The sequence below is a fragment of the Sapajus apella genome, unplaced genomic scaffold, assembly GCF_009761245.1.
Source record: "Sapajus apella isolate SASKATOON/1434 unplaced genomic scaffold, GSC_monkey_1.0 scaffold663, whole genome shotgun sequence".
Classification (NCBI taxonomy): Eukaryota; Metazoa; Chordata; class Mammalia; order Primates; family Cebidae; genus Sapajus; species Sapajus apella.
Window position 1 is genome coordinate 19,040 of NW_022437589.1, and position 12,962 is coordinate 32,001.

The 12,962-nt window shown below is 40.4% G+C and overlaps 1 long non-coding RNA gene across 1 annotated transcript; it reads left to right on the forward strand.

The window, feature by feature from the left end:
- The first annotated feature begins 815 nt into the window (after positions 1-815).
- On the forward strand, positions 816-6,663 carry LOC116546194. The gene is made up of 3 exons (XR_004266620.1): positions 816-1,098; positions 2,743-2,944; positions 5,381-6,663. It is a non-coding gene; the product is annotated as an uncharacterized LOC116546194 (long non-coding RNA).
- Positions 6,664-12,962: the final 6,299 nt, after the last annotated feature.

Sequence of the window (12,962 nt, forward strand, 5' to 3'; positions counted from 1 at the left end):
GGGAGGCAATGCTGCATAGAATCATGGGGCAGAAGTTACAAGGAACACAGAGGCAGGGTGAGTGGGACAGTCACGTAGTAGAAGGTGGAGAGAAAGTATTCAGATGCAGAGTATAAACATGGAAAGAACTGGGCTTTGGGGCGATAAAACTGCTAAAACAATTGCTAGAGTGGAGATGGCACAATCAGAGAAAGCAGAGAGGGAGGCTGTCTGAAGCCAGGTATCAGTGATGAGAGTCTAATACAGTGTGTTCTCAGAAAGATGAAAGAGAACTAACATGTGGAGGTATTTTTAAGAAAACTTAGAGAAACCTTGTGGAGAATGAGGATGTGGAGAGGGGGTTAAACCATTTTGGGCAAAGGAAATTCAAAACATCCCAGAACCCTGAAAAGTTTGTCACTCTTTGTATTTTGTCTGTATAATCCCAGCCCCCCTTTTCCTGGTTCTTTCTCAAAGCCTCACAGCTCAAACTCTTGCCTTGCTCTTATGCCCCTGTGTGTGGAGAACAGCTCCTAGTCTCCTATGCTCTGAGAGCTGTCTAGAACTTTCCTTCTGGACCACAAGAAAGAGATGAATAATAACAGAATGATCACCATGACCTTGTTAGACAATCCAGAGTCCTCTGGGCTGAGAAGGGGTTTTTCACTTCAGGGACACCCCAGTCTGAGCACCTACCCTGTCAGCATCCCCAGGCACAGACAGCAATAGTGACATCACCTACATTTACATGATGTCTGTCTGTGTGGCCCAGGTCACTGAGTGGCTTTACTGAGAGGCAGGACATCAGGGATGGGTACCCGTTCTCGGTGTTCTTAACAAAGGGAAAACAGATTATTCCTACTGAAGCCCCTTCTGCTGTTAGCTTCCACCCAGGCGGCCTGTGCCTAAAGGAATTAGAGTTGAGACTTGAGCGACCACCTGTCAGAGATGCAGGCTTCACAGGCACAGCTGCAGCAAGAACCCTGGTACCCAATTGTCTGCGACTACAGCTGGATCAAGGGTTCAACTGTGGGAATGGCTCAGTCAGAAGGAGCCATTCCTCTACCACCTGCAGCTTCAAGGCCAAGGCTGATTCTGAGAACCAGTGGACCTTCCAAGGTAAGGAAGGAAAGGGAAATTGAAAGCTTTATACTCCAGGTGTTGGTCATGGTGCTATGGGTGAAGGAGAGAATGGGGCCTCTCCATGACCCCTCAGGTTCAAGTTGAAATCCACGATTCTCCAACCCAATGAGGTGAGCAAGAGTCTGGGGCTTAGGATCTAATTTGCTCTGAGCTCCTGGGTTTGCTGCTTTCTGCTTTTTCACTTTGGCCAAGGTTTTTGTCTTTTTGGTATTTAAATCTCTGTTGCCTCATCAGAGATACCTGAAAAGTAATATCTACCTGTCATCGTTGTTGAGAATATTATTATACTTTTCAAAGGGCCTGATTCAGTAAGAATCGCCCAATAGACCTATGAATAGGTGTTATCTAATCCTTTTATTTTTCTCACAGGGATCCACTTCGGCTCAGATTTCCTTAAAACCCTGTTTCCTGTTCATTCTCACTCTCTGTTCCACTCAATATCTCCTCCTTGAGCCCCTGGGGCTACCTGGTGCTCATATGTCAAGCGATGCCTTCAGCTGATGACTGAGGGAACCCTTGTTTTCAGGAGGAGGGAGGGTCACATGAGGTAACGAGCACTATCTGGGTCCCTGGAGAGGACACATGCAAGGTGCTCAGTAGTTGTCGGGGGATGCACAGTCCCTGACACATGCCGTGATAACTTATTTAAACTGCTTTCTTCCCACTGGAATCTCCTTTGCTTCCCTATGGATTCTCACACCCCAGCCAAGACACCCAAGTGTCTCAGACACTCTCTCTCTTACTCACTTTCCCTGGAGTCCAGACCTGAACCAAGCTCCAGGTAAGAGGACAGTGAATGCTTTTGACTCATTCACGTTTTCCTTCACCTGGTGATTTCTCCTGCTGTCTAATAGGTCATTTGTTTCTCCCACACCTTTTCTTTCTCGTTCTTCTCATTTTCTAATGTTTTTTCCAATTTCAATGTACCCAGAATATGATAGTGTTACATTCAATATCATCCAAATCTCTTTATAATTTTTTATTAGACTAATATGTACAGATATATACATTGTTGTCATTTGTGATATGTATTATGTATATTTGGTGTGTATGCCACATAGGGTGTGTATATATATATATATATATATATATATATATCAATAGATCATATAATGATGCAACTTTTGTAAATTCTCCAGGTTTAGTCTTCCCTGGTCCTTTTCTTATCAGCTGCTGTAACATCTGCCTGGTCTCACCTCTGTGTCCCAAGGGCTGCCACCCTGCCAGGCCCTTCCATCCCCATCTCCTGTTTGAATTCAGCTCTGATTTAACTTTCATTTTTTTAATCTCTTCCCTCCCAAAGCACAGACTACATACAGGGGGATTTCCTTGATTTTGCCTCGTCGATGTGAAAGTCATTTTTGTTTCCTAATCCTGTGTTTCTTAAATATTTTTGTGAATCCAGAGTGCCTTTGCCTCCTGGCAAACTTGTCCTTACTGAGTAATGGAAGAAAGATCAACAAAAAAGAAAATATTAAAGTCACTCTATTGGCTTCCTCTCATACTTTGGACTTCTTGTCCAAAGCCACATTCCTGATTTGATATCTTTTGGATGGAAGAGAAAGTCACAGTAAGATCATGGATGCCCATAGATGCCATTGGCTGTTGTTTTATTTTCAGAGCTGGTTTTAGAGCCTCCCTTGGGATGAAGAATGCTCCACAGCTGGAAGGTGATTCAATTGAAGGCTCAGCAGACAACACATAAGAGCATCAAGTCATTGGCCACATTCATGCTCAAGTGTCCTGAAACCAAAGATTATTAGAAGAAAACTTCCATTGTACAGCAAGTGGATTCCCTGATCTTCACGCTTAGGGTGCAGAGGTAATCAAATCTATGACTCTTGGCTGAACTCACTTCTTATTTCTGTCTATGGTGATGGCTCATTCTCCCACTGCTTTTTCTCCTCCATTTGTTCTCTCCAGCAGCTGCTGTAACTTCTATCCGGTCTTATCTCTGTGTCCCATGGGCTCCCACCCTGCAAGGCCCTTTCTGTCCCCATCTCCTCTTTGCTCTCTGAACTCTGCTCTATTTCTTCTTCTGCTATAGTGAGAGTTGCTCTCATGGCCACAGGAAAGCTGGGGCTCCTTGTCATCATCTAAGCGCATAGTTTAAGCTGCTGAACACAGGGTTCTTTACCCAGCATTTCACACTCTCTTAGGAAATTTACCTTTCCTCCCAGCATCCCCAACTTCATTGTCTCTTTCTGCAGGGAGCATTGCTTTAATACATCATTTACACATAGGTTTTCCTCTTGAGTCGGCGTTTAAACATCCCAACTGAGTTAACTCTTAATCTTCACTTGTTCCTTAAATGAGAAGTGTTAAAACTGAGCAAAAGAGCCCCACTTAGAACACTAAATTAGAACGTGGGTCACAGATGGGAATTCCCTACTGGCCTGGAGTCAGGTTTGTCTTTTGCCCCAGATATGCACACTTGTCCAATGTAGATGGAGTTGCCAGGGACTCTGCGTTCTTACCTCATGGACTCATTTGAGCTGACATTAACTGGAGGACATTTATGACATTCTAAAGGAAAAACACTCCAAGAATACATGCAGAGGGCAGGACTTCAAAACCGCATACATCGTGAGGTTCATCGTTCTAACCTCTCACCCTCCCAGGTGATTCTAATAAGTGGCTAAAGATGAGAAGGACCATTGGTCTACTATGACTTGAGGTTACCAACATGGAAGTGCCCTATATGTGTGGCTACTCCACAGAAAAGGCTGAGCATCCATTAGCCTTTGATAGGATCTGTATTATGCTCTCAACAGTACTGTTTTTACAGCATATAAAGAATCGAGAAGAAAAACAAGAAAATTAATAGATTAGGCCTTTCACCTCTGCTTGAAGCTCACTTGCTCAGTTTTGAATACAAGATAAAGTGAGAAATAGCCGTTCCATTAACACCTAATGTATGGAAGTAATATTTCTATATTACATAAAGGGGAATTTATATTGACTTTCACATTTTAAGGTAAAACTTCCAGCTTACATTTCCCCACACTGATTTATAGCCACTAATTGATTCATCGCTGCAATATGAACATTTTACCTTTGGTCAATTGTTGCCCTTCCACCAAACCACCAAAGAGACCTCACAGGTGTCACTGTCCTGAAGAGAAGACAATAACGCATCAAGGCTGAAATTTCACAAGAGATTGCATGTGAATACTTCTTTGTGCCACTCTTGACACTGGCACAGAATGTTAAAAAAGAAACCTTTCCCAAAATATACTTGGGAAAAACAATATGTGGGAGGGGAGAATGTAGTAAAACACAAACTACTATTTCCAGAAATGCCTTAAGCTATAGCTAGGTGTGGAATCAACTTCAGGGCAGTAGAGAAATTAAGTTGGGTCATGGTTACAGTCCCTGCTCTCTCTTTGCTAACTCCATTTTGAGTCTCTTTTTAAAAAATTTTCTTTCTTTCCTGATCCCCTTTGGAAGAATACTTATATTTATTTTTATTTTTTTATTTTTAACCAACCAAACAAGCAGCAGTGACATCATATTTCTTTGTGAAACCTTATTTCTGTCCTAGCCAAGGTAACCCAACAGCCTCTCATGACTGTTGAGACCTCCAGATTGGAGCCTTTCCTCTTGCTTCCTCTAATCTTTATTGAAAGGGCCTTAGTTAGCAGTTTCTAATTCCTGGGTTGTCAATAGACAGTCATGTGGCCTTAGTTCAATCGAATCCCAGTGGCATCACTACTCCTCTGTTTTAAAAGATGGAAGTGGTCATGGATGCTGTCTGAGGTTCCTGCTACTTCTTATATCCAGAGCTCTTCCCATGGCCCTCCCACTCCTCCCTAGAAGGCTGGGTCATGGAGTTGTAAGGGAGTGGATCTCTCTGTAAAAGGTCCTCTCCTTCTATATCCCTCTGTGTCTGAGCATGCATGATTGATGCTGAGCACATCCTAACTGGGAAGAAAAGCCATCATTCTTCTCCAGACGAAGGGGATCAGGCGGAAAAAGTCCAATGATCCCGGCTGCTAGTTGGACATAGGTGGAGTCCCTGTGTCCTGCAACCAGGCTGATCAGAAGATCAGGGAAGTTCCGGGGTGTTTTCTTTTCTCTTGTGGATGACACTTCCCCATTCAACCATCCCAAGGCTAACCCGTCAGCTCATGCCCCTAGAAGGAGATCGGTTTGCCCCTTGAATAGCATCCCTCGACTTAGCAATCCCTCCAGATTCAGCCTTCAGGAGGACGTGACACAAATTGTCATTTTATTTTTTTCTCTATCTCCCCTACAGATACATAATGCTGCCAGAAGGATGCAACAGATGAAAGGATGTCACAAAAGTACCTTTTGCACTTGATGAAAAGAAGGAAAACAGCAAAGCAAGTTCAAGTCCAAACACGACAACACTGCAGGGATCCTTTGCTGAAGGTAGAATTTTAGACCACAGAATGCTCTTGATGATTTCAACCCACCAGGCTCCTTTGATTTGAGAAGCCATGGTCCATCCCCATCCAATTGTGATCAGTACCTAGGGAGACCAATTCCCAGATGGACACACAGCATTGACAGGCCTAAGCCCTGCTCCTCTCAATTCCCATCCTGTGAGAACAGAAGTCCAGAGCTGCTGGGATGAGACAGCATGTCACCTGGGACTCTGCCAGGGTAGAGTATGAACAATGCCATGTTCTTGCTGAAAATGCTTAGCCTGAGTTTCATAGGAGGTAATCCTCAGACAATTGCAGAATGTAGAACATTGAACAGCACAGCTGACCTGTCTCCTTCAAACAGTCCATGTCACCACCAAGAACACAACAAAGAAGCAGAGAGACATTTTGGGTTCAAAAAGAGCAAAAAGACTATGTAGCTTATGCATTTTTAGCCATTTTGAACCCCAAACATCTCTTCCTCTTTTGGTTGTTGTCATTGATGGTGGTGACATGGACTTGTTTGTAGAGGACAGGTCTGCTGTCTGGCTCAAAGCTCCACATTCTGAAGTCAAAATGTCTTCATGATTAAATTCAGCCTAAACATTTTGCCAGGAACACTGCAGAGTCATGCTGTGAGCTTCCTACCAGTCCATCTGCAGGCAAAGAAGGCCCAGTATCTTAGTCTTCATTATTGTGATACTAGGATGGTCACTTGCTTAAGGAGGGGTCCAGGAGTTCTGTTGCTTGTTAAGATACCTTATTTATAATTAATTTGGAAAGTGGTTTGAAACAGTATAAATATCCTATATACTAACAATCTTTCTCTGAACATTTTATCATTAATTAATCACCCCTGCCTGTGTCAGCTATTATACTTATGGTTATACATTGAAAATTTTCTTTTTTATTATTATTATACTTCAAGTTCTGCGGTATATGTGCAGGTCATGCAGGATTGTTAGATTGGTATACACATGCCATGGTGTTTTGCTACATCCATCCCCTCATCTTCTATATTAGGTATTTCTCCTAATATTATCCCTCCCAATCCCCTCATCCCCTGTTATCCTTCCACTATCTCCTCACCCCACAACAGGCCCCAGTGTGTGATAATCCCCTCCCTGTGTCCATGTGTTCTCACTGTTCAACACCCACTTATGAGTGAGAACATGTGGCGTTTAGTTTTCTGTTCTTGTGTCAGTTTGCTGAGAATGATGATTTCTAGCTTCATCCATGTCCCTGCAAAGTACATGAACTCATCCTTTTTTATGGCTGCATACTATTCGATGGTGTGTATGTGCCACATTTGCTTTATCCAGTTTATCATTGATGGACATTTGGGTTGGTTCCAAATCTTTGCTGTTGTAAACAGTATGGCAATTAACATACATGTGCATGTGTCTTTATAATAGGACAATTTATAGTCCTTTGGGTATATACCCAGTAATGGGATTGCTGGGTCAAATGGCATTTCTATTTCTAGATCCTTGAGGAATCGCACCCAGGATTTCATATCCAGCCAAACTAAGCTTCATATGAGAAGGAGAAGTAAAATTCTTTATAGACAAGGAATTCCTGAGAGATTGTATCACCACCAGGCCTGCCTTACAAGTGCTCCTGAAGAAAGCACTAAACATGGAAAGGAACACCAGTACCAGCCATTGCAAAAACATACCAAATGGTAAAGACTATTGACACATTGAAGAAACTGCATCAACTAACAGGAAAAGCAACCAGCTAGTATAAAATGGCAGGATCAAATTCACACATAACAATGTTAACCTTAAATGTTAAGATTTAATTTAACCTTAAATGTTAATAGTTTGATGGGGCTAAATGCTCGAAGCAAAAGACACAGACTGGCAAACTGGATAAAGAGTCGAAAACCATTGCTTTGCTGTATTCAGGAAACCTATCTCATGTGCAAAGACACACAGAGACTCAAAATAAAGGGGTGGAGGAAGATTTACCAAGCAAATGGAAAGCAAAAAAAAGCAGGGGTAGCAATCCTAGTCTCTCATAAAACAGACTTTAAACCAACAAGACCAAAAGAGACAAAGAAGGATATTACATAATAGTAAAGGGATCGATTCAACAAGAAGAGCTAATGATCCTAAATATATATGCACCCAATACAGGAGCACCCAGATACATAAAACAAGTTCTTAATAGCCTATGAAGAGACTTAGACTCCCACACAATAATAGTGGGAGACTTTAGCACTCGACTGTCAATATTAGACAGATCAACGAGACAGAAAATTAACAAAGATACCCAGGACTTGAACTCAGATCTGGACTAAGCAGACCTAATAGACATCTACAGAACTCTCCATCCCAAATCCACAGAATAGACATTCTTCTCAGCACCACATTGCACTTATTCTAAAATTGACTACGTAATTGGAAGTAAATCACTCCTCAGCAAATACAAAAGAATGGAAATCTTAACAACCAGTCTCTCAGACCACGGTGCAATCAAATTAGAACTCAGGACTAAGAAATTCACTCAAAACCACACAACTACATGGAAACTGATCAACCTGCTCCTGAATGACTAGTGGATAAATAATGAAATGAAGGCAGAAATAAAGATGTTCTTTGGAACCAATGAGAATGAAGACACAACATACCAGAATCTCTGGGAAAGAAATCTCTAGAAAGAAATAAATGCCCACATGAGAAATGAGGAAAGATCTGAAATCAACACCCTGTTGTCACAATTAAAAGAACTAGAGGACCAAGATCAAACAAATTCAAAAGCCAGCAGAAGACAAGAAATAACTAAGATCAGAGCACAGCTAGAGATAGAGACACAAAAACCCTTCAAAAAATCAATGAATCCTGAAAATTTTTTTCTATCTCAAAATTTTACTATATACTTGTTTTTGCTGGCATTCTTTACAAAAAAGAATATTCCCTGCCCAAATTTTAACGTTCATCCAAAATTAATTTTACTTTGTTTTTGCTGACATTCTGTTGTGAAAAAGATTTTCCTGCCCCAGTCTTAACTTTTCTCCAAAATTAATGTTTGTCCATTAGTTAAAATGTGTAAGTTTTAAATCTGTTTAATTCTAATTGCTTTTGCCTATTACTCTGTAATAGTGGATTGTCTACATAGAATGTTTTCAGCTTTTATTGTGATTGGTTTTAGCAGATACGCATATAGATTAATAAAAACATTCTTATTTCCCTGTTTATATTCTAAACTCTTCCATATTTTAGTCTGTATTTACCATATGTGGTAGATTGTATTTACTGTATTTCTTTGTTGATGTTATTAGTTTTCTTTTTGTGTTTTTTGGTATGTGTGTGCCGTTTGTTTGTTATTTAGGAAGGGTTATATAGCTCCTGTTTAACATTGCACTAAAAAGGTTTTGACATCACTAATTCCCTTTTAACTTGACACACTTCTCCTATTTGGTTTATAAATTTTAAATTATATCTTTCGACTTCAAAATTGTACCACTATGACAATCAAATACATTATTTTCCTCTTCTCTAACCTCTTTACCTGCCATTTCTTATTTATTATTTCAACCTAAACATAAAGTGACAGCCTATGTGTCCCACCTGTCCCCACCTTGATTTTTGGTTTAAATTTACAATTATATAGGTTAATGTATATGAGCTGTTCAAAAGTGTATCCCAAGTATCATTTGTTGAGTGGAATTTATCCTTAACAGAGTCCTCATGAGGGAATCATGTCTTACTGAGTTTTGCATGCTTAGTGAACTTTTCCCACTGTCTTGATACATTGATAGCATCACTGCAGTTAGAGTACTTGCCAAAAATGAGTTTTTCTTGCAATTTTAGGAAATATTGTCTACTTTTGGGGACAGGCATGTGTGCTCTCATTCTGGGATTCTATTTTGTTCTGCCAGGACCTTTAATTTCTACCAGTTTCTTCGTTCATTCTCTTCACCACAAGTTTCCAGAGGTTACTTCCTTTGTCCAGGGCTTTTGGTCTCCCGGTAATTCTTCCCTTCAATGATTGGCCCCTCTGGTCTTCTGCACTGTGAAGCCTCTGCCTTTCAATTCCCCAGTAGCAGGGTTCTGATCCACCAGGACTCAGCCATGTTCTGAGTTTCTCCATACTCACTGTATGAGAATGGTTTTATCTGCATTCTGTCATGAACTGGCCCTCCCTGCTCTGCTGTCCTCTATTTGCATAGTGTTTTCTGCTCCCTGTGCTGTTGTGTGGCTCCCAGACCCAGCTAAATAAAATTACCTGGGGTCCACAGTGTTTCCTAACCCCGGTTGGGGGCAGGATTATGGGTGGTATTTTTGACGCTCTGTTAATCCCTAGGGCTTTGAGGTGTATGTAGAGAAATTCAGCTATTAGTATGTCCTACTTCTTCAAATGTAGAACTTCAATGATATAAAAAAAGAGACAGAATCTTCCCCATAATCATTGGCCAGCTTCAACAATTATCAATGACTGGCTGAGCTTTACAAAATACAATCCAATCTTCTTACCTACGAAGTGTGTGTGTATGTGTATACATATATTTTAATATACATGTATGTATATGTATATGGCATGTACATGTGGATATGTGTATATAGGGATATGGCATTTTTACACAAACGTGTGTGTGTGTGTGTGTATAGACACAAACACAGAAATTTGAACATGAGATTCTGGAGACTAAAATTTCCAAGACAGAAAGTCAGACACCCCGGAAAGTATTTTCTTCTTATTAGGCCTTTTACTTCTCTGCCCTTTGGTTGATTGGATGAGACCACTCACCTTAGGGAGGGCAATTTGCTTCACGTAGTCTGCCTATTCCAGTGGAATATCATCCAGAACCCACTTGCCATACATGACATAGGAACAACTGTCCTGGCACCCTGGGGCTCCGTCACAGTGATACACACAATTCACCATCACACAAGTTATTTTTCATATTAGTGATTTTCACATTTTTCTCCCAATCTGTAGCTTGTCTTTTTATTCTGTTAATAGTGTCTTGTATTGACCAATAATTTTTAATTTGTATAAAGTTAAATTGATCAAGGTTTTCTTTAATAGTTTTGTTGATGTTATAACTAAGAATACTTTGCCTAACTCCATATCATGAAGATTTTCTTTTATGTTTTCTACTGTAAATTTTCTAGTTTTACAGTTTATATTCAGTTCTGTAATCAATTTTGATTTAATTGTAGTGCAAGTATGGAGGTTTAAATGGATTTTTAAAATATTTTTTATTTTTTTCTTCAACTTTTAAGTTCAGGGGTACATGTGCAGGATGTGTAGGTTTGTTACATAGGTAAATATGTGCCATGGTGATTTGCTACACAGATCATCTCATCACCTAGTTATGAAGGCCAACATCTATTAGCTATCCTTCCTGATGCTCTCCCTCCACCCACCTCTCACCCCTCACTTCTGACAGGCCCCAGTGTGTGTTGTTCTCCCCATGTTCCCGTGTGTTCTCATCATTCAGCTACCACTTATAAGTGAGAACATGCTGTGTTTGTTTTCTGTTTCTGGATTAGTTTGCTGAGGATAATGGCTTCTAACTTCAACCATGTCCTGCAAAGAATATAATCTCATTCCTTTTTATGGCTGCATAGTATTCCACGGTGTATATGTACCGCATTTTCTTTATCCATCTATCATTGATGGACATTTACGTTGATTCCATGTCTTTGGTATTGGAATAGTGCTGTAATAAACATGCATACGCATGTATCTTTAAAATGGAATGATTTCTATTACTTTGAGTATATACCCAGCAATGGGATTGCTGGGTCAAATGGTATTTTTGCCTCTAGATCTTTGAGGAATTGCCACACTGTCTTTAACAAAGCTTGGACTAACTTACACTCCCATCAATTGTATAAAAGTTTTCCTTTTTCTCCATAAACTCACCAGCATTGGTTGTGGATTTCTTTTTCTTTTTTTGGCTCATGGATGTCCATTTTTTCCAACACAGTTTGTTGACATGAGAATGCTTTCTCTATGCAATTGTTTTGGACCTTTGTTCATCCATTGGAGGGATGAAACTGGAAAGAGAACTGTCCTGATCATTGGAGGGACGGGGCCTGAACTAGGGGAGGTCTTATGAAAAAGAAAAAGAATGCACATTTTTTCAATGTCTGCAGTATAATAGGGTGATCTATTAGTATACCCGACAACATGGCTACATCTCAAAATTATTCTGAATGAAAAACCAAAATACCAACATATATAAATGTATAAGTTAAAAATGCATACATAGGCCGGGCGCGGTGGCTCACGCCTGTAATCCCAGCACTTTGGGAGGCCGAGGCGGGTGGATCACGAGGTCAAGAGATCGAGACCATCCTGGTCAAAATGGTGAAACCCCGTCTCTACTAAAAATACAAAAAATTAGCTGGGCATGGTGGTGCGTGCCTGTAATCCCAGCTACTCAGGAGGCTGAGGCAGGAGAATTGCCTGAACCCAGGAGGCGGAGGTTGCGGTGAGCCGAGGTTGCGCCACCGCACTCCAGCCTGGGTAACAAGAGTGAAACTCCGTCCCCAAAAAAAAAAAAAAAAAGCATACATAGTGCATGATTATATTTATAGAAAACTTTAGAAAATTTAAATTAATCTATTATGACAGAACACCCATCAGTGGCTGGCTGAGTTGGGGTAAGAAAGATAAGGGAGGAATTACTAGGAACACAAGGACACTTTGGAAGTGGTAGATATATCCACTATCTATTTTTTTTTTTCTTAGACAAGGTCTGGTTCTATCACCCAGACTGGAGTGCAGAGGCACAATCTCAGCTAAATGCAACCTCTGTCTCCTGGGCTCAAACCATTCTCCCAGCTCATCCTCCCAAGCAGCTGGTACTATAGGCACATTGTGCCATGCCTAATTGTCTGTTTTTTTAAAAGATGTGGTTTCACCATGTTTGCCATGCTTGTCTTCAACTCCTGAGATCAAGTAATCCGCCTGCCTTGGCCTCCCAAACAAAGGAGTTTGTTGAGAAAAAAATGAAAACAATGGAATAGGACAAACACAATAAGGTATAATTTTTAAAAAGACTTTGAAATTTAAAAGTTTGAAATACTACTAAAATGACACAATGTTTTCTTGGAAAATCAGTCTAGAACCCACTCTGAGACATATTCTAGCAAAAGTACTATCATTCAGTTTGATCTAATGGTATATAAGGTAAGCTTTGAAGGCCAAAGGAAACTGCTTTCTAATTCTTATTTGATTCATCACTGGATTTGTGACCTAGGAAAATTTTGTAATCTTTCTGAGTCTGTTTTCTCATCAGGAGTAGGACACTACCTAAGTAGTAGGTCATATGCACAGTTAAATATGCTCTTATGGCAGTGGACATCAAGGATAAGTAAGTATTAATAATATATTTACGTTGAGCTCTCCTTTATCTACTTTAAAACTGTAGACAACAACAGTTGACAAAGTGTGGACAAAAAGTTCTAACATAAATATTCTTCCATT